Raw genomic sequence first — 19,652 nt, 5'->3', positions numbered from 1 at the left:
GTCCTACATATTTGAAATGGTATAGCTTTCATCTAATAATCTTATGGATTTGTAAACAATGGATAAATATTCCTACTTACAGTGGCTATTCTATTAACATAGACTCGTACTTACTTACTCCTACTTTAAACTTCTTTCATGCAACATAAATTCAAGGGCTTTGTTTGCATTATCATAATTTTCTCTGTATGCATTTGCAAGATTCTTTTTTGTGAGGTACCCAAATCTTCACTTTCAGGCATGTGATCTAAAGATCATTCCATCGTTTATTTTGCAAAACTTGAAATGTGACAGTAGTGTTCTTTTCATCCAAATTGTGTAGCTTTGATCTTCATTATATCAGCATTCAAAATACATAGATTTTTTTCTATCATCAAAGTCATAAAACATGTTTTGGCCCAGACACCTCAAGAGATGGAGATTGGTTCCTAGGTCAGATTCCTCCTTTGCAACAATGTGTCTGAGTAGCCCCAGGCCACATTCCTCAGACACCTCCTCCTCCTCCTCAGCTCCTCTTCTCATCCACCTGCCTCCACTCAGTACATACAGTCTTTCTAGAACACACAGTTCAAAGATTACTTGAGAAAAGTCCTTCTTATTGGTAAATTGTCTAATTCCTTCAGATTTCATTTCATCTCGAAAATGGCATTATTTGTGTTTCTAAACTGACACTCTTTCCAAAATTGAAATGTCCTTGAGAAAAACTAGCAGTATTTTTAATCCACTGGGAATTAGTGGCATCTTGCCCTTTAATACTTGGCAGTTATGACAGTTGGAAACTTCTCCCGGAAACTTCTTACTGAAATCAGCTCCTTGGTCATTTATGTTCAACGAATTATTAATATTCTTAGATTCTACTGTAAAATCATACTCTGGCTGCATGTCCTTTGGGAGGAAGCTTCCTTCCCCAGTTATCCCCAGAGAGAGATGCCCCACAACATGCTCTTCTGGGAAGGTACCATCCGGTCTGCATTTGGATGTCTAAAAAGAATACCCTAAAGACAGACTGGTGACCTCTTCTAGCTGCAGGATCTCCATTCAGGTTCTGGGAAAACCAGTCTTCTTCTTCTTCTTCTTCTTCTTTTTTTTTTTTTTTTTTTTTTTGTGTGTGTGTGTGTGTATGTGTGTGTGTGTGTGTGTCATCCCTACCTCTAACTGTCCACTCCAGTTTGATGAGCATCAAACTATGAATTAGCATGTGATTAGTTAGTGCTTTTCCGCAGAAACAGAGAAATCACACTGACCTCAAAGGAGGCTGTGTGAATTTATTCTTGCTTTGTATCTTGCTGAAAAGAATCAAAGCATTCTGTAAAATGTTAACACGGCTCAGCATTTGGGATTTACAACTGTTTACCCAGCACTGTTGCTGCCACTGCTAATATGTCTTGTCGCTTGCCCAAGTCTTGCCCTTGTCTTGCTTTCCTCTGACCCCATACAATATGGGAACATAAATATGATTTCTCTAATAATGGTTCCTTTGTGTTTATATCATTGCTTTTCACCCAGAGATGCTTAAGTGCACAAACTTGCAAAGCCAGGGGCTCAATTACACCAGTAACTCAGTCCTGCTGGCTTCTGGAACATGGTATCACAGGATAGTAAACTCACTGATAGCAGAATATATTTTCCACATGTAGCATTGCAAGAGTTAAGTGATTGGTCTGAGACCAGGAAGGTAGTAAAATGTGGCAGAATTCAACCTGTTTCACAACAGGCTCTGTCTGTGAAGTTACCTCTGGATGTCATCCCCTGTTAAGCACCAGATAAAATAGTTGTTGATACTATTAATTGATAACTGACTGGGACTTTCCACTTCAAGGAAATGGCAAAACAATAAGCATTCCAATGAGCTGTGTGAGCTGTATTTTCTCCTGAGTCAAATCAACTCTAGGGTTATCCCTTTGAGACAAAGTGCCTTCACCTGTTCAATATGCATTTATTAAATATCTGCTATTTGTCATTCTGCAGGGACTTATATGTAGCAAAACAAAATTACCTCCATGTGAGAAACTGGTTTTGTCACTGGAAAGAGAAGATATACATATATGTAAATAATAAATAATAGTTCAGGCAGTATACAATTAAATGCCAAAAGTAATGGTTCACATAATGAGTGTTGTAGGGTTCCCAAGAAAGGGAAATGAGTGGGAGCTGAAAAGGTCTGGGAAGATTCATGGAAGAGGGAACTAGGATCTGGGATTTAAAGAATGATTAAGGCCTGCACAGTGAGCTGGGGAACAAGATGGGCATGCTAGCCAGGAAGCGCTACCGTACATGGCATGTCTTTAAAATAGGTTAACAAATTTGGAAAACTTAAGCTGACGAAGGCGAAAGAAACCTGTAAAACTGAGAATCAAAAGCAAAACCCTTTGCCTTGGTAATAGGGAAAGCTAAAGCTGTCAGTGTTTGTCTGGAAACACCGGGATTCTGAGAGTTCAGACATTTTTCTAAATGTATTTTAGTGTATTTCTACTTCATCCCAGGTGAGTGATTTGGCCAAACCAAGTGAAGAGCATTAGTGGTTTTGCTGTCTCTTTGCTGGATTGCATATATTTTGAATTGATTATCCAATTTGAAATCTGTAAAACATTCCCAAAGAGAAGCCTTATTAAAGTACTGGAAAACCTTTGGTAAAGAGAAGGTAGTGTCTAATGACACTTTTCTTTATCAAAAACTTTATACCTATAGATGGATAAAAATAAGACAGGCAGTAGAGAGAAGTGCTTCAGGATATTAGATAAGAAAATTGACACTTAACCAACTGATATAAAGATAACTATACCAGAAAATATTAAAATATACCGTCATGGATCTTGAAGCAGAGAGGAAGGAGGGGAGACGCTGGCTTGCAGTAGGCCCTGAGAAGATGAGGTGATGAAGGTTTCTCCCGTATCCTCCACCAGTGGCTCTGAGCCACAAGAACATAGAACCTAGAGAACAGAAAGCCCAAACACTGAACTTCAGAGATACCAGAAAGTTCTCTAAAAGTGTCATCTTCAAAAGAAGCTTGAAGATAGCATGGTGGAATGGAAAAAAAAAAAAAAAAAACATGCATAGGCTTTGGAACTATTAATACATAGCCTTGAATCTTGGCTTAAATACTTACTTCATCAGTGAGCCTCAGTTCCCTCATCTTTAAAATGGGGATAATATTAGTATGGTTGTTGCAAAGAATGAATATGATCGTGTAAAGCATTTAGTAGAGAATACTGAGTACTTAATGTAAGTAAGCTTAGCAGATGCTTGCTGCGAGTAATGATGGGGATGGTGATGGTGGTGGAGAGTGTGCCTGACCGTCCTTTTGCAAATCACATTTTGGGAGGTGGGTGGCTGCGTTCAGAAAGTATGGGTTAAGGTCCTCTAGTTTGACTCTGTCATGAGGAACCAGTGAGAAGTGAGATATTTAATGCTAAAATGTCTGATATAATTGCCAAATACATTTATACTTTGGGATGTTTCCTGCAATTTCATTTTAGTGGGACTCGTGTGTGACTGGGTATGTTCCCAATGAAACTATATTTTATTCCCTTCCCCACCAGTTGTACCACATCTCATACACACACACACACACACACACACACACACACGTTGCCATGCATGAAACAAGAAGCAGATGATGCAAAATCCACTCATGCTACAGTCCATAAGCACAGCTAGATAGAATGTTAAGATGTGGCTTCTTTTCCTATAACTAATCTGACAAGATAACTCATTTCTGTTGCACACCTTAAAAAATTTAACATTTAGCACTATCTGATTTCAGACCTAGCCTTAACTTGTCATTTAAACTATGCCTTTTAGTAACAGTTATTCCTGGGCACAAATTCTCAGCCTTCCAGAAGGCTTCCTCTTTCCTTTCCTGTTCCCACCACTCTCCCTCCCCATCTGTTTTTCCCCCTAAGGTGGTGAATGGAAAAGAGGGAGAGGAGAAGGTGGTTGTGGCTTAAGGTTTCCATGACCTCCTGGGGGTGCAGGGGGGAGTCCTCTGGCTGCTGGAATCTATGGCACAGGGATCCTTGCCCAACTGGGGAACTGTGGTGCTAGTGAACTGGTGATCTGGTCTCTCCCTCAGGCTGACCAGGGCCTGGTGGAGACCCAGAGATGCATGAGTACTACTCTACTCTAGATAGGGTGAAGCCTATTACCTATCTTTCCACATAGCCTTACTGTCCTGAGAAGCATGAGGCTTCTCTACTGTATGGGGAGAACCAATAGGGTCTTCAGTCTTGGCCTTTGGTTTCTTTTTTTTTTTAACTTTTTTTTGAAACGGAGTCTAGGTTTGTCGCCCAGGCTGGAGTGCAGTGGTGCAATCTCGGCTCACTGCAAGCTCCGCCTCCCAGGTTCACGCCATTCTCCTACCTCAGCCTCCCAAGTAGCTGGGACTACAGGAGCCCGCCCCCACGCCCGGCTAATTTTTTTTTTTTTTTTTTTTTTTGTATTTTTAGTAGAGACGGAGTTTCACCGTGTTAGCCAGGATGGTCTCAATCTCCTGACCTCGTGATCCGCCCACCTTGGCCTCCCAAAGTGCTGGGATTACAGGCATGAGCCACCGCACCCAGCCGGCCTTTGGTTTCTTGAAGGAGAGATTTAAATTGGCTCTTGAAAATCCTCTCTCAGAACAATAGCCTAATAAATAGGCCCAATATTGAACACCAGAAGCTGAATGTTATCTGGGCTTTTACAATTGACAAATTCCAATTTTTTTTTGTCCAACCCCTCCCATCTCCCCACTCCCCAAGCTCCACCCACATACGGACATGCATACTTACACCACTTGAGCCTGCCTATGTCCAAAGGGAGAAGGTAACAAAGTCTGAAAGCAAGAAAATAGCACGTTCATATTTTCCAGTTTTAAATTACACATGAAAGAAAAGTTAACAAGCCTCCTTCAATTAGCCAATTCAGCCCCAGTGATATTTCTGAGATGATGTGAAAACTTGCTCTACATAGTCATCCAAAATACCTATGTGTTTTCTCTAACATGAAAGCAACATAGGAAATTATGCAAACCACTTGGAAAGAATGTGTTCCTTCTGCAGAATAGTCCCTTTCCTTTCCAGATCTAGCTTTTACTTGTAGGCCCCTGTTTATGTTTTAAAATGCCCTCACTATTAGCAGCACAATAGCCACCAAGACTTATTTTTAGAAAGAACACCACCACCCTGTATTCCAAGACTCTGCTTTACCAAGGGAGCCTTATCTGTCACATTTCATCTGTTCATGTTCTACAATAAACACCTGATTCATAGCCCTTTGGCAATTACTGTTCTAAAGATGACCACATGGAAAATTTGAATGATTAGTAAATGATTCTCTGAGATACATAAGGCCCCAGCATAAAAAAAAATCCAGCCTCAGCCGATTTCTATATACTGAACTGTGTACCCCCAAAATTCATAAACTGAAGCCCTACATCCCAGTGTGACTGTATTCAGAGATAGGGCTTTTAGAAAGTGATTAAGACTGACTGAAGTCGTAAGAGTAGGTTCTAATCTGATAGGACTGGTGGCCTTATAAGAAGAGGAAGAGAGAGAAAGATCTCTACATACATGTATTAAGGAAAGGCCACGTGAGGACATAATGAGAAGGTGGTTGTCTGCAAGCCATGAACGGAGCCCTCTACAGAAACCAAATTGGCCAACACCCTGATCTTAGGCTTTTCAGCCTCCAGAGCTGTGAGAAAGTGAGTTTCTGTTGCTTAAGCTACCCAGTCTATTGTATATAGTTATGGTAGCCTGAACAGTCTAACACACCAACCAAGATGAATAGCAACACTACTGGGTAAGACAGCTTTGCTCAACGCCACCTTCAAAGGCAGTTTGAACATCTGAGTAGCATTGTGTGTGTGTGCATGCGTGCATGTTTGCGTGATGTGTGTGTAGAGAAGAGATTATATTTTACTCTGAAGTATGCCCCTAGATTTGTGAACATGTTCACTGAAAGTAAGCTTTCAGTGGTTTCCACATGTTTACTTTAGTTGATTGAAAGAATAGAGTAGTTTCTTGAATAAAGCAGAGGAATATGTCCTAGCCTAGTATCAGATGTTGCTCACAGCTGTCTCACAAATAATCTCTATGAATTTTGAAAACTTTGTGTTAAAAAATAAAGAATACTGTGAATTACTTGTGCATAAGATGTTAATAGCAGAGAAAATCACTTACTTATTTTAAAAAATCGATGGCAGCCGGATACCGTGGCTCACACCTGTAATCCCAGAACTTTGGTAGGCTGAGGCGGGCAGATCACGAGACCAGGAGTTCAAGACTAGCATGGTGAAACCCTGTCTCTGCTAAAAATACAAAAAATTAGCTGGGCATGGTGGCGCACACTTGTAGTCCCAGCTACTGTGGAGGCTGAGGCAGGAGGATTACTTGAACCTGGCAGGCAGAGGTTGCAGTGAGCCAAGATCACGCTACTGCACTCCAGGCTGGGCAACAGAGCGATACTCTATCTCAAAAAAAAAAAAAAAAAAAAAAGGAGATACCAATTAGGACAATTAGAAATGGAATTCCCCCTTTCTTGTCTTTAGTTTGAAAAAACATAAGCATATATACTTTTGTACATTTACAGGGAACTAATCTCTTTAGCTGCTTTACCTTGAGTAAGCCTCATAACAATCTGAGGAGGCAAATATTTTGCTGCCTCTGCCCCTTTCTAATCGCGTGACCTTGAGCAAGTTCCTTCAGCTCTCAGTCACTCGGCTTCCACACCTATAAAATGGGGACAATAGTACTACCCATATCTTGGTTTGTTGGAAAGGTAAAATGAGATAATATATGTAAAATCTACAGATCAACGTCTGGTACAAAGTAGAAGCTCAATCAATGATAGACATGTTGGCATTATCATTGCTGCTTCTTTTGTAATTGTTATTTTATAGACCTGAAAGCTAAGTCTCAGAGCACTCAAGGATCTTGCTGAAAGTTGCACAGCTAATAAGTGACAGATCTATAATTCCACTCCAGATCCATCTGATACCAAAGTTGATGCTTTTAAATCACCCACCCCTGTATCTTGTCTCCCAGCCATCTATACACGGGCACCATGTGCTTACAAACACAGCACTGTAAATACCCCTCACTTACTCAAAGGAAGAGTCCTTTCTTATTAGTGAAGAGCTGGACCATTTACCCTTTCTGTATGTGGGTGAGCAGCTTAGATCACTCCCTCGGGGGAGAAATGACTGAGTGATCCTAACCTTTTTTTTGTCTCACTTACAGCCTTCCTTCTCCTCACTCCACCTCCTGAATGTTGATAAATCAAAGAAATGTCAACAAAATGAAAAGACTAAATAAACATTTTCTGTAAGGATCATATGAAAGGGGAATTTTCTTTTTCATCAAATATTTGATAACATCTTGGGCTTTTTGATGTTCCTTTCTCATACTTGGGACTGAATGAAAGTGTATGAGTCATAGACATGACCAAGGGAGGAAAAGCAAATGAGTCACTTGCCTGTTTGGACCTTCCGGCCTGGATGCTCCCTGGGATCAGCATCCCCAGAGGGCTGGTCTGGCCATCCCACCTGCTGCAGCTGCCGACTGAATGGGAAAGGGATTTCTTCAGGAGACGCTGGGACTCCTAGAAAACAAGTGAGTCAGGGAAAGTGAAAAACATCGGAGCCTCAAGGAGTTGCCCTGTAACTCTTCCAAAAACCATTTTCTGCTATCAGTTTAGAGGTTTCTTGTCCATATTTCATCACTTTCCACTCCTGGTTGTACTCCTGCTACAAGCTAATCACTCTTTAAATGCAGACACACACTTCAAAGACTTGCCATCCATCGTCCTCTCCTCCCCATTAATGCGAGTTACAAGTGCTTAGACTCATGCATCCTTCGACACATAAATCTCTGTTTCCTTTACTGTTTTTATTGCTCTATTGGAATCTGTCCAGCCTGTATCCTTCTGGTACCAAAGTGCCCCTGGTTGAAGCCCATGCTGCTGGACTTAGTCTTTGGGAGTTGGAGGGAGAAGAGTTGCAGTGTCCCTCAGCCCCCTGTGCTACAGACCTTTTGAAACTTCCTCTCAGTCAGCTAGTCAGTGAATCACATTTAAAACCCAAGCTCACTGTCCACTTGCCTTCAATGGGTCTCTCTCTCAGAGTGCTATTTCTCTATGTTCACTCTGTTTTTCTCAGTGAGGACTTTGGTGCCTGGAAGCCATGAGTTTGAATTCCTACATCCTCTATTATTTTGCTTATAGACTTTGCCAAATTTATCGATCCATCTGAGACTCAGTTTCCCCATCTTGGCAAGGAGATAATAATTCCCATTTCCTGGGGAAAGGATTCCCTATTTAATAAATGGTGCTGGGAAAATTGGCTAGCCATAAGTAGAAAGCTGAAACTGGATCCTTTCCTTACTCCTTATACGAAAATTAATTCAAGATGGATTAGAGACTTAAATGTTAGACCTAATACCATAAAAACCCTAGAGGAAAACCTAGGTAGTACCATTCAGGACATAGGCATGGGCAAAGACTTCATGTCTAAAACACCAAAAGCAACGGCAGCAAAAGCCAAAATTGACAAATGGGATCTAATTAAACTAAAGAGCTTCTGCACAGCAAAAGAAACTACCATCAGAGTGAACAGGCAACCTACAGAATGGGAGAAAATTTTTGCAATCTACTCATCTGACAAAGGGCTAATATCCAGAACCTACAAAGAACTCAGACAAATTTACAAGAAAAAAAACAAACAACCCCATCAAAAAGTGGGCAAAGGATATGAACAGACATTTCTCAAAAGAAGACATTCATACAGCCAACAGACACATGAAAAAATGCTCATCATCGCTGGCCATCAGAGAAATGCAAATCAAAACCACAATGAGATACCATCTCACACCAGTTAGAATGGCAATCATTCAAAAGTCAGGAAACAATAGGTGCTGGAGAGGATGTGGAGAAATAGGAACACTTTTACACTGTTGGTGGGATTGTAAACTAGTTCAACCATTATGGAAAACAGTATGGCAATTCCTCAAGGATCTAGAACTAGAAGTACCATATGACCCAGCCATCCCATTACTGGGTATATACCCAAAGGATTATAAATCATGCTGCTATAAAGACACATGCACACGTATGTTTATTGCAGCACTATTCACAATAGCAAAGACTTGGAATCAACCCAAATGTCCATCAGTGACAGACTGGATTAAGAAAATGTGGCACATATACACCATGGAATACTATGCAGCCAAAAAAAAGGATGAGTTTGTGTCCTTTGTAGGGACATGGATGCAGCTGGAAACCATCATTCTTAGCAAACTATCACAAGAACAGAAAACCAAACAACACATGTTCTCACTTATAGGTGGGAACTGAACTATGAGATCACCTGGACTCGGGAAGGGGAACATCACACACCGGGGCCTATCATGGGGAGGGGGGAGGGGGGAGGGATTGCACTGGGAGTTATACCTGATGTAAATGACGAGTTGATGGGTGCTGACGAGTTGATGGGTGCAGCATGGCACAAGTATACATATGTAACAAACCTGTACGTTATGAACATGTACCCTATAACTTAAAGTATAATAATAATAATAATTAATAAATAAATAAATAATAATAATTCCCATTTCCGGGTGTTCAGTGAGGATTTGGGGTTGGGTAAGTCAGCCAGGAGCATTCAGGTACTCTTCAGTCGGCCTCTCTCAGCCCATATGATCCAATGACTTATTTTTCCCCAGGGGCAATCCCCTTACCCCCACCACCAAAAGTGATTTTGTGACGATTTTCCATTCATTTTTTTCTCACAGGAGATCTCTCTATATTTTTTCCTCCATCTTCACCTGGATTATAATTCTGCTGATAGCCAATTCTGAATCATCAGCAAATTATGTCAGCAGTTTATTCCCCTCACCCAAACACACAATACGAATGTAAAACAAAAGTTCTTCTGTAGCTTGTCTCACAAATGTGCTTAAAACTTCTCTCCACAGAATTTATGTCACTTGTATATGTAGTTATGCACTGCATAATGACATTTTGGTCACTGACAGACTGATTATATGATGGTGATCCCATAAGATATTAACACTGTATTTTTACCTTTTCTATGTGTAGGTATGTCCAGATACACAAATGCCATTTGTGTACTGTTGTGTTTCAATTACCAACAGTTTTCAGTACAGTAAAATGCTGTGCAGTTTTGTAGTCTAGGAGCAATATGCAATACCATATAGCTTTGGTATTGATACATAGTAGGCTATACCATCTAGGTTTGTGTTGCACTGTATGAGACTCACACAACAACAAAATTGCCTAACGATGCATTTCTCAGAACGTATGCCCGTAGTTAAGCAAGACATGACTATAAATCCAAACATGTAAACTGAAAAGTGCTAGAAAGGCTGCCATCATGAGCACCAGTAGTTTTACCAAAAACATTAAAATACCCTCAGGTGATTTTAAAAAATAACACTTCACGCTCTGCTCGTCTTTTTAAAAAAGCAAACGAAAAAGATAAAGCTGTCAATACAATATACTTTCATTTTATAAGTGTTAATTGCCCTTAGGTGTGTTCACATTTATTTTCTTTGCCTTTCTAGGGTGTTAAGAGGTATTTTCTTTGCAAATAGTTTGTTCACTGTAAGTTTGATCATCTAGTTCCTTCTTTTTAGAATAGCATACAAACTTCTAACGCCAAACTCTTAGACATTTATAGACAGTGTTCTCCAACAAAACAAAACGATTAAATCTGCCATTTAAATTCAGCCAACCATTCCTCCCTCCACCTTCAGTATAACCTGATTTTCCAAATTTCAGTTGTGGAACAGTTTCAAATCCAGCTAAAAGAACCACAGGGAAACTATATTGGGATGTATTTTTTATTTAAGTTGATTATTTTAATAGCCATGCCAAATCCACCTGACACCATTCCCCAAATAGCCAATGGTCAACAACAATGAAGTAGAGTACGTCTCCATTAACTGTTCTGCTGTCAACCTAAGGATCATTCTGTTTGCTTAAGTTCTTTGTCCATAAAAAGGATCTTAAAATTACAAGCCCAGCAAACATTATTAATCCTAAGAAGAAAAAAGAAAAATTTTCACATTCAACAGTATTTCTGATAGATTACCATTTTAGTTCAGCATATAAATTATGACTAAGCAAACAATTAGACTAGAAGTAAAACATCTCAATTCATTCATTGGACATTAGCCATTACTTCTACAGGAAAAGAGAGTTTCAGGGTTGGCAAGCAGTTTCCACTATGATCTAAAACATAATCTAAGAATTACAAACTGAATCAATCCATAGCAGTCAATTGTTGGTATTGACATATTATTGACAAGATCTAAAATATAAAAAAGAAAAACACCTGTAATCCCAGCACTTTGGGAGGCCGAGGGGGGCAGATCACAAGGTCAGGAGATAGAGACGATCCTGGCTAACACGGAAAAACCCCGTCTCTACTAAAAATACCAAAAATTAGCCAGGTGTGGTGGCAGTCACCTGTAGTCCCAGCTACTCAGGAGACTGAGGCAGGAGAATTGCTTGAACCCGGTAGGCAGAGGTTGCAGTGAGCAGAGATCACGCCACTACACTTCAGTCTGTTAGACAGAGCGAGACTCTGTCCAAAAAAAAAAAAAAAAAAAAAAAAAAGAATAAATCATCATGCAGACCAGAGAATGCAAGTGTAAGCACCTCCAAAGGCCAGGCAGATGAGTTACTGAAACGGGCTTCAGGGTGTAGGGGCCAGGTGAAGCTTCCCTTCTACCCTCTGAAGGTTTGCTGAAAATGAACCAACAATAAACAGATTAATAAGAGAAAAGGCATACTGCTTATTTAACATGCATAGCACATGGAAATTTCAGAATGATTGCTCAATAACCCAGTGAGGTCTAGATGCTTATTTGCCCTTCTCCCTAGGGGAAAAAGAGATGGGGCGTAGCAATTTTAAGGCATAGTAAATGGTTTTTTGAGGGGGAGTATTAATGTACCTGGGAGACAGAAATTAACTTGTAAGTGATTCTCTTTGTAATTTGAATGAGCCAGAGGGGCAGACATTATCTTGTGAAAAAGTCTCTCCAAGTGTGATTGCATTTCTCAATCTTCTTTTCTGGATTTTAGGGAGGGGATGGAAGGCAACTGTGTTTCCTTTGGCAAGTCTGGTCTTAAAGTAGATAAGGGAATATCAGAGTAAAGCCTCATCCTGTGCTTTGGGAGAGACAGAAGACTGAGAAACAGGGCAGGGTTGAGGGAGAGGGAAGAGGATCATAGAGACCTTGAGGCTATGCCTTTTGAAACCGCCTTTGCAAAGATTATGACAGTGAGAGAAGTCCAGCATGGCTGGCCCAATCTAGCCTCCCAGGCTGGCTGTCCTCACTCATTCCTGGGCGTAGGCCAAGCTAACCATGGGAGAAATTTAGATGATAGTTTAACTTTGAAGCAAGGATGATAATACTCCCTCTCTTAAACTGCATCTTTGTTTGGGGGCTGAAACCACCTTTGTAAAACTAATGAAAGGCTACAAGATTAGGATTATGGGAGAGGCCCAAATTCTGCTAAAATGTATGCACAGTTTCTATAATCTCTTACTATTCAGGAGTCATATGGCCAGAGGTCACAAGATCTGTGGCTTTCCCAGTTGCTCCTATAGAACACTAATATAGAACCTAAGATTGGTCTTTTGAGATGTTTATTATAGACTGTTGCATTCTGGCAATTGAATGACCCTACCCAGACTCGTGACTCATCATTCAACTGGTCCCATAACCCCTGCACCCACCCAGAGGCAGATTCAACGCACAGGATCATTTTCCACACGCTTATGATTGCATCCTCAGTCAGCAGCACCCATTCCCTAGTCCCCTGCCCACCAAATTGACCATAAAAACCCTAACCTCTGAGCCTTTGGGGAGATTGATTCGAGTGATAATTCTAGTTCTCCTGCATGGCCAGCCTTGCATTAATTAAACTGTTCCTTTACTGCAATACCATGGTCTCAGTGCGTTGGTTTTGCCTGTGCAGCAGACAGGAAGAACCCATCAAGTGATTACACTTTAGTTCAGCATATCAGAGCACCATATTTCAGGGTATCATTTTCTGAGCCCCTACAAGGGTGAACTGGAGAGTGTAGACCTAAGCTAAGGGGCAGCTGCTACTTGATTTCAGTCATTTCATGACAAATGAAAATGCAGGCCCACAAGATTTTCTGATTTGTTGAGAGGAACAAAAAATACTAGATTTTCTTTTCTTTTTTAAGTGTGAAATCTTCCCATATTAAAGTTTTTGAACTAAATTGACTTTTTAAACCACTTGATGCAGACCAAAAGGAAAAACATCTGGGGACAACATTTAGCTCGCCTGCTGCTTATATGTGACCTTTAATTTAGATTATATGACAGAGACTAGATGAATACTCATCAAACCTGTATCCTGTTGTTTCTGAGCACACAGATAAATTATATTTCCCAGTCTCCCTTGCAGTTAGACCAGAAGAATATGGGTAGGAACAAAGGACACTGCTGCCAAGCCTGATCCTCCACTCCCTCCCTCTCCCCTCCTCTCTGCCAGCCAGATACAGGGGAAGTAGGAGGACTCCAGGGTACTGGAAGGTGACAAAACCTCAAGGTGTAAGAAGCCTGAATGACTGTAGAGGAGAACTGCCCTGCCCACCCACCACAGCAGAGACCTGCACTGCACTCTGCTGAGAGAAAGAAACTTTTTCTAAAGCCCCAAGATTTGGAGGTTATTTGCTACAACTGCTAGCAGAAACTGATTAATACAGGTTGTTAGGAATTTCTGCTTTTTATGTGTCAATGATTATGTTTTTCAGCCCTTTTGATTCTGAAACAGTGAAACCTCAAAAATAACATTTTTTTTTCATGCCGAAGCACTAGGAAAATAATACTAATAGTATGTTTTATGTCCACTTTGTTTTTTGAGATCACAAATGGGTGTACATTTCCATATCAAAACTGCTTTCATTAAGAAGCTTTACTGCTGGAGAAAAGAAGCCTTCCCTGGTAGAAAGCACTCTAACAGCAAAGACAGGGTTAGGTAAAGAGATGTCTGCATCCCACTACCATACCTTGGGTCCTTTCCCCCATCAGTCTACCTTTCATATTTATGGGTCATCTAAAACCCTATTACTTCTTGAATAGCCTGAATGGTCATGCGTTGAGTTGAATCACAGTGCTTCCTTCCTTTCCCTCTTACACTTCAGTTTTTCTGTCTATACCTTCACTTTTAGATCCTTGAAACTCCTGTTTTTAACATTCATTCACCCCTAACAGAAATATGACTACATTAGAATATTTTAACCATTTTATTTAAAATCATTTACTCTTTTGGAAACTTGAATAATTTCTAAATCAGGAAGATGTGCAGGAATAGAAAATAGAAAAAATACTGCAGAAGACAATTTTTTATGACCCCCTGTGGTTCATCCTCAGAGTGGAGAATTCTGTTTTCAACCGCAGATAATCCATTGGAACACAACACATTTTTTTTGAAATAGCAAAACAGCCTTTGTAATCATGATAGATATTTTTCAAAAGAATTAATATACAAATACTTGAATATCAGAAAATAAGGTAGAAAACTCAGGAGTGATGTAGACTTACAGTTAGACTGGGCACCAAATGGGATGCTAAGGAGGCTTCGTGAGACATAACAGCCTTTTTATCATGGTCACTGTGAGACCCTGGGGAGTGCATCCCATCCAGCTGTAGTCCACAGCATGGAAGAAAATGCAGTACTTAGAGAGAGTTTAAAGGAGTATCAGAAATTTGATAAAAGGGGATGATAACCAGATCTCCTTAGAGAAAGAAAATCTGTAAAGTACCTAAGACACAGGGTCCAAGTAGATAAAGGGCTTTGCTTCCTCTCCTTGGAGAGGGAAAAAGATACAACAACACAACAAAGAAAAGTTGACTCAGTTTCCATTCTTTGGAGACTTGATTAGACAGTGAGCCAGAGAGTGCAGGGGGAGCGTTTCCGCAGCATTACTACCATGTCTGAAGAAGATACCTGTAGTGATGTGACCAAACTGCTCTCTGCTCATCATGCTGCCCACTTCCTATTCAGATTATTCTCTACTTCTTCTAGGGATGTGCCCCTCTCTTTACACAGCTGAGTATTATCAGAAGTAACCTGCTTCCTTACCTATTCACTGTTAACTCCAAAGTGGGCAGAACTGATAAACTCGGCTTGGAAAGAATTAATGATTTTTTTAAGTGGCAAATAAGTCCTGATTCCTAATTCTATTTTGTTTATCTTCCCAATGGATACTCATCATGACTTTGCAAGGTAGGATTTTACAAGATAGGCACTACTACTATTATCCTCATTTTACTAATGAGGAGACTGAGGCAAGGAGAGGTTAAGTAACTCGCCCAAAGTTGTAGAGCTAGCAAAGGTGGAGCTAGGACTTGAACCCAGGGTGACTGGCTTCAGAACCATTTCACCATAGCTACTGTATCATACTGACAAAGCTAGGTAATGACTGGGAATGGAAAGTGTCAACCACCACTATGCTTTAAGTCATTTATGCACTAGGCTTGTTGCTCCAAACGGACATTAAAGTAAGGGCAGACCCTACGATATCTGGGAGTTTGGGTCATGAAAGAGGTTAGTTTTTACAGCATTGAGTGCCAGTCCTTGAATGGGGCAAAATACTAAGAAATGTCAGGAAGAGCTACATCAGTTTCCAATATTAGGAAACCACCTGGAGATGACTCAGATCAGAGAAAAAATACGGGTCAAACAGAAATTGAATATCTTGTTAATAATTTTGGCAAAATCAGATCAAAAAGCTGGGTTTTATAAATCAGGCAATCAGGGTTTTATATTTTCCTTGGTTATGCTGGCTTTTGTATTCCATTGCTTTCAGAAGAGGCCCTTTTGCCTCTTCTGAAATACGAAGTAAGAAAGTTCATCAATTAACTACTTTGTTTTGAGGCCAGAAGACTTAACTGGATAGAGGATCTTGGATAATACAGGAGGTAATAGGAACAAGGAAAAGAAGGGGGTTTTGATTTTGCCCACACTTGAGCCCTAGAGGGAAAGCGGAAGCAACGGGGTCATAAATGGTTGTAGCAGAGGAGGTCAAAGTGGAGGAACCTCAATGGGAGAGGGACACTCTAGTCAGGGACCTGCCTGACCCACAAATCATCCTACAAAAGGCTTTGCCCAGAGCATTCATCTGTACCAAGCTTCCTTAGAGGGCACCGAGTTTTATTGAGGCAAGTTGCTCTCTTTCACCTTCACCTGCCTGCAGCCCTTCATCAGAACTGAATTATATCGCAGGAACTGTGTAGTGATGATCTGTCTCCTCACCTTGTACAAACTGAGGAAGGAAATGAGTCTTCTGAACTGGGACTTTCTCAAAGATTAGGAACATGAAGGAGGAGAAACAAAGCTTAGAAAAACACCACTGGATGACAGGACCCTAAGCAGCCCAGCTTAACTTTAAAAATGGCGGTATTAGTTCTCTAAGATTGTTCTTTTTCAAGACTGTCAACTATTCTAGGTTCTTTGCATTTCTGTGCAAATTTAGAATTGACTTGTCAGTTTCTACATACAAAAAAAGTCATGAGAATTTTGACTGAGACTATGTTAATGCATAGATTTGAAATTCACAAACTTTTTCATTTGAGTCAGATCGTAAATATTTTAGATTTTGAGAGCACAAGCAGCCATAGGTAATATGTAAGTTAAGGGAAGGAAATACATTTTAAATAGCTTTCACTCCACAGAAAAAGCAGTGAACAAGATCATGGTTTAGGGTATGGCTGTGTTCCAATAAAACTTTATTTAGAAGAGCAGGCAGTGGGCTGTATTTGGTCCATGGGCCATAGGTTTTTGACCTCTGTTATGGACTAATTGGCATATTTACAATATTGAATCTTCTAATCCATAAATATAATATATCCCTCTTTTGATTTAGGTCTTTTTTATTTTGACTCAACAATATTTTATTGTTTTCAGTATACAAGTATTGTACACTTTTGTTAAATATATACTTTTTTATGTTTTTGTAAATGGGCTCAAATTGACTTTTTATCAGTGATATCTATTTCAGGCAGTATAGGGCTTACAATGTTTTCTCTGTTATCAAGGATACAGCTAATATTTTGTTACTAAATGATGTTCAAAAATAGAACTAGAATAAAATTTAAAAATCAATCTGGACAATCTACCTTTAAAAGCACATTGACTTTTTCCCCTTAAATTTAGTGCTTCCAAATGAAGACTTTTCTAAAAAAGCAACTCTTAGGAACAAAAACTGTAGAATTAAAATTACAGAGAATCAGCTCTCCACAAGTTACCTGTAGGTAGGGCAAGAATGTCTCGTTTTTTAAGAATGGCTTACTAAAAACAAACAAACAAACAAACAAAAAAAACCAGATTTACCATCATAATTATACTTTGCTTAGAACAACCTTAAATCAGTTTTTGGACACTTATTTGCTTCTGGGTGGCCAAGAAATTAGGTCTGGGGTTAAAAATGCTACCATTAAAAGTTCTCAAAAAGTTCTCAAAGTACAAAGCAATCAACAATGAAAAGTGCCTGGTGCTGAGTGTGAATGTAAGCATAGAGGTGAAGAACATGGGCTTTGGTACTCACCTTGCCTCTTCTGCACTCTGAGACCTTGGGCAAGTCATGCAGGCATCCTATATCTCAGCTTCCTTGTGGGCAAAGTGAAAACAATGTCACCCATTCTTGATATAGAAGCTGAAGAAAGAAAGAAAGAAGAAAGAAAGAAAGAAAGAAAGAAAGAAAGAAAGAAAGAAAGAAAGAAAAGAAAGAAAGAAAGAAAGAAAGAAAGAAAGAAAGAGGAAGGAAAGGGAAGGAAGGAAGGGAAGGGGAAGGGAAAGGAAGGGAAAGAAAGGAAGGGAAAGTAAGGAAAAGAAAGGAAAGGAAAGAAAGAAAATAAGGAAGAGGGAGGAAGAGAGGGAGGGAGGGAGGGAAGGTGGGAAGGAGGGAAGGAAGGAAGGAGAAAAGAAGGAAAGGAAGGAAGGTTAATGAGCCACAAAGTTGTGGTGAGTATTAATGAGATGTGTATAAAATTTTCTGACAGCAATTGGGACACAAAATTAATGAGAGACTATTGAATGTTTCCATTTTTATGAAGATGAAATTGTGATGATTATGAGGTTTGTTATAAAAGCTTATGTATGTGGAAGTAGTATGTTCTCTAACTTCCTCCACTATCAATATAAGCAAAAAAACAAAAACAAAAAAAACCCAACCTAATAAATGGCTCAGGTTCCAGTAGTCAGCTGGAGAAGGGGGAGTAGAAATGGGAGCAGTGGTGGTGTGGAACAAAATAATAATTCCTCCTCACCAGTCATCAATCTAAGAAAGGAAGGCCCAGAAAAGAACACTAAGGTCCAGCTCTGTGACTTTTTCTATTCCACATTACCATAGAAACAGAATTTCCCTTAAGGGGTCTCTTGCTTTTGGTCTTTCAGATCCCAAATACACTATTCTCTGTTTCTTGCCAAGGCCCAAATGAAGACCGGTGATTTTTCCTAAAAAAAATACAGCACAGTGAGCTTCCCAGGCAGGATCTCCAGGGGGAAGTGGTTTTACCTTCCAGTAAGACCAACAATCAGCTGATCAGTAACATCCACAGTGTCCAACAAAAGACAAGAGGTGAAGTCTGAAAGAGTTAAGGGAAGAAAATACATTTTTTAAAAAAATTTATTTATTATTATTATACTTTAAGTTGTAGGTACATGTGCATAACGCAGGTTTGTTACATATGTATACTTGTGCCATGTTGGTGTGCTGCACCCATCAACTCGCCATTTACATCAGGCATAACTCCCACGCAATCCCTCCCCTCCCCCTCCCCATGAGAGGCCCCAGTGTGTGATGTCCCTTCCTGAGTCCAAGTGATTCATTGTTCAGTTCCCACCTGCGAGTGAGAACATGGTGTTTCTGTTCTTGTGATAGCTTGCTAAGAAAGATGGTTTTGAAGCGTATCCATGTCCCTGCCAAAGACACAAACTCATCCTTTTATGGCTGCATAGTATTCCATGGTGTATAAAATACATTTTCTTAATCCAATCTGTCACCGATGGACATTTGCTGATTCTGCCTTTGTTTTAGAATGCGCTGCACAAACATACTGTGCATGTGTCTTATAGCAGCATAATTTATAATCCTTGGTATATACCCAGTAATGGATGGTTGGGTCATATGGTACTTCTAGTTCTAGATCCTGAGGAATTCATACTGTTTTCCATAATGGTTGAACTAGTTTACAATCCCACCAACAGTGTAAAAGTGTTCCTATTTCTCCACATCCTTCCAGCAACCTGTTGTTTCTGACTTTGTCGATTGCCATTCTAACTGGTGTGAGATGGTATCTCATTGTAGTGTTTTGATTTGCATTTCTCTGATGGCCAGTGATGATGAGCATTTTTCATGTAAGTCTGTTGGCTGCTGAATGTCTTCTTTGAGAAATGTCTGTTCATATCCTTTGCCCACTTTTTGATGGGTTACTTGTTTTTTCTTGTAAATTCCCTTGAGTTCTTTGTAGGTTCTGGATATTAGCCTTTGTCAGATGAGTAGATTTCACAAAATTTTCTCCCATCTCTGTAGGTTGCCTGTTCACTCTGATGGTGTTTCTTTGCTGTGCAGAGCTCTTTAGTTTAATTAGATCCCATTTGTCAATTTTGGC

The 19,652-nt window shown here is 39.9% G+C and overlaps 1 long non-coding RNA gene across 2 annotated transcripts in view; it reads right to left on the bottom strand.

Annotated features, from left to right (window-relative positions):
• Positions 1-6,198, bottom strand: part of LOC103885106 — a 30,470-nt gene extending 24,272 nt beyond the window's left edge. The window contains exons 1-4 of one of the 2 annotated variants that reach the window (XR_001903394.3): positions 6,162-6,198; positions 4,770-4,813; positions 2,803-2,930; positions 115-2,022 (exon numbers count right to left, since the gene is read on the bottom strand). This is a non-coding gene — a long non-coding RNA (uncharacterized LOC103885106). The remainder of the gene's footprint in view (positions 1-114; positions 2,023-2,802; positions 2,931-4,769; positions 4,814-6,161) is intronic. The other variant, XR_001903393.3, reaches the window with a different exon arrangement.
• Between the last annotated feature and the right edge of the window lie 13,454 nt (positions 6,199-19,652).

This window comes from Papio anubis, chromosome 5 (assembly GCF_008728515.1).
Source record: "Papio anubis isolate 15944 chromosome 5, Panubis1.0, whole genome shotgun sequence".
In the NCBI taxonomy this organism is placed as follows: domain Eukaryota; kingdom Metazoa; phylum Chordata; class Mammalia; order Primates; family Cercopithecidae; genus Papio; species Papio anubis.
The sequence above is the reverse complement of the archived record's forward strand: the minus strand, read 5'-3'. Positions and strand labels throughout refer to the sequence as shown.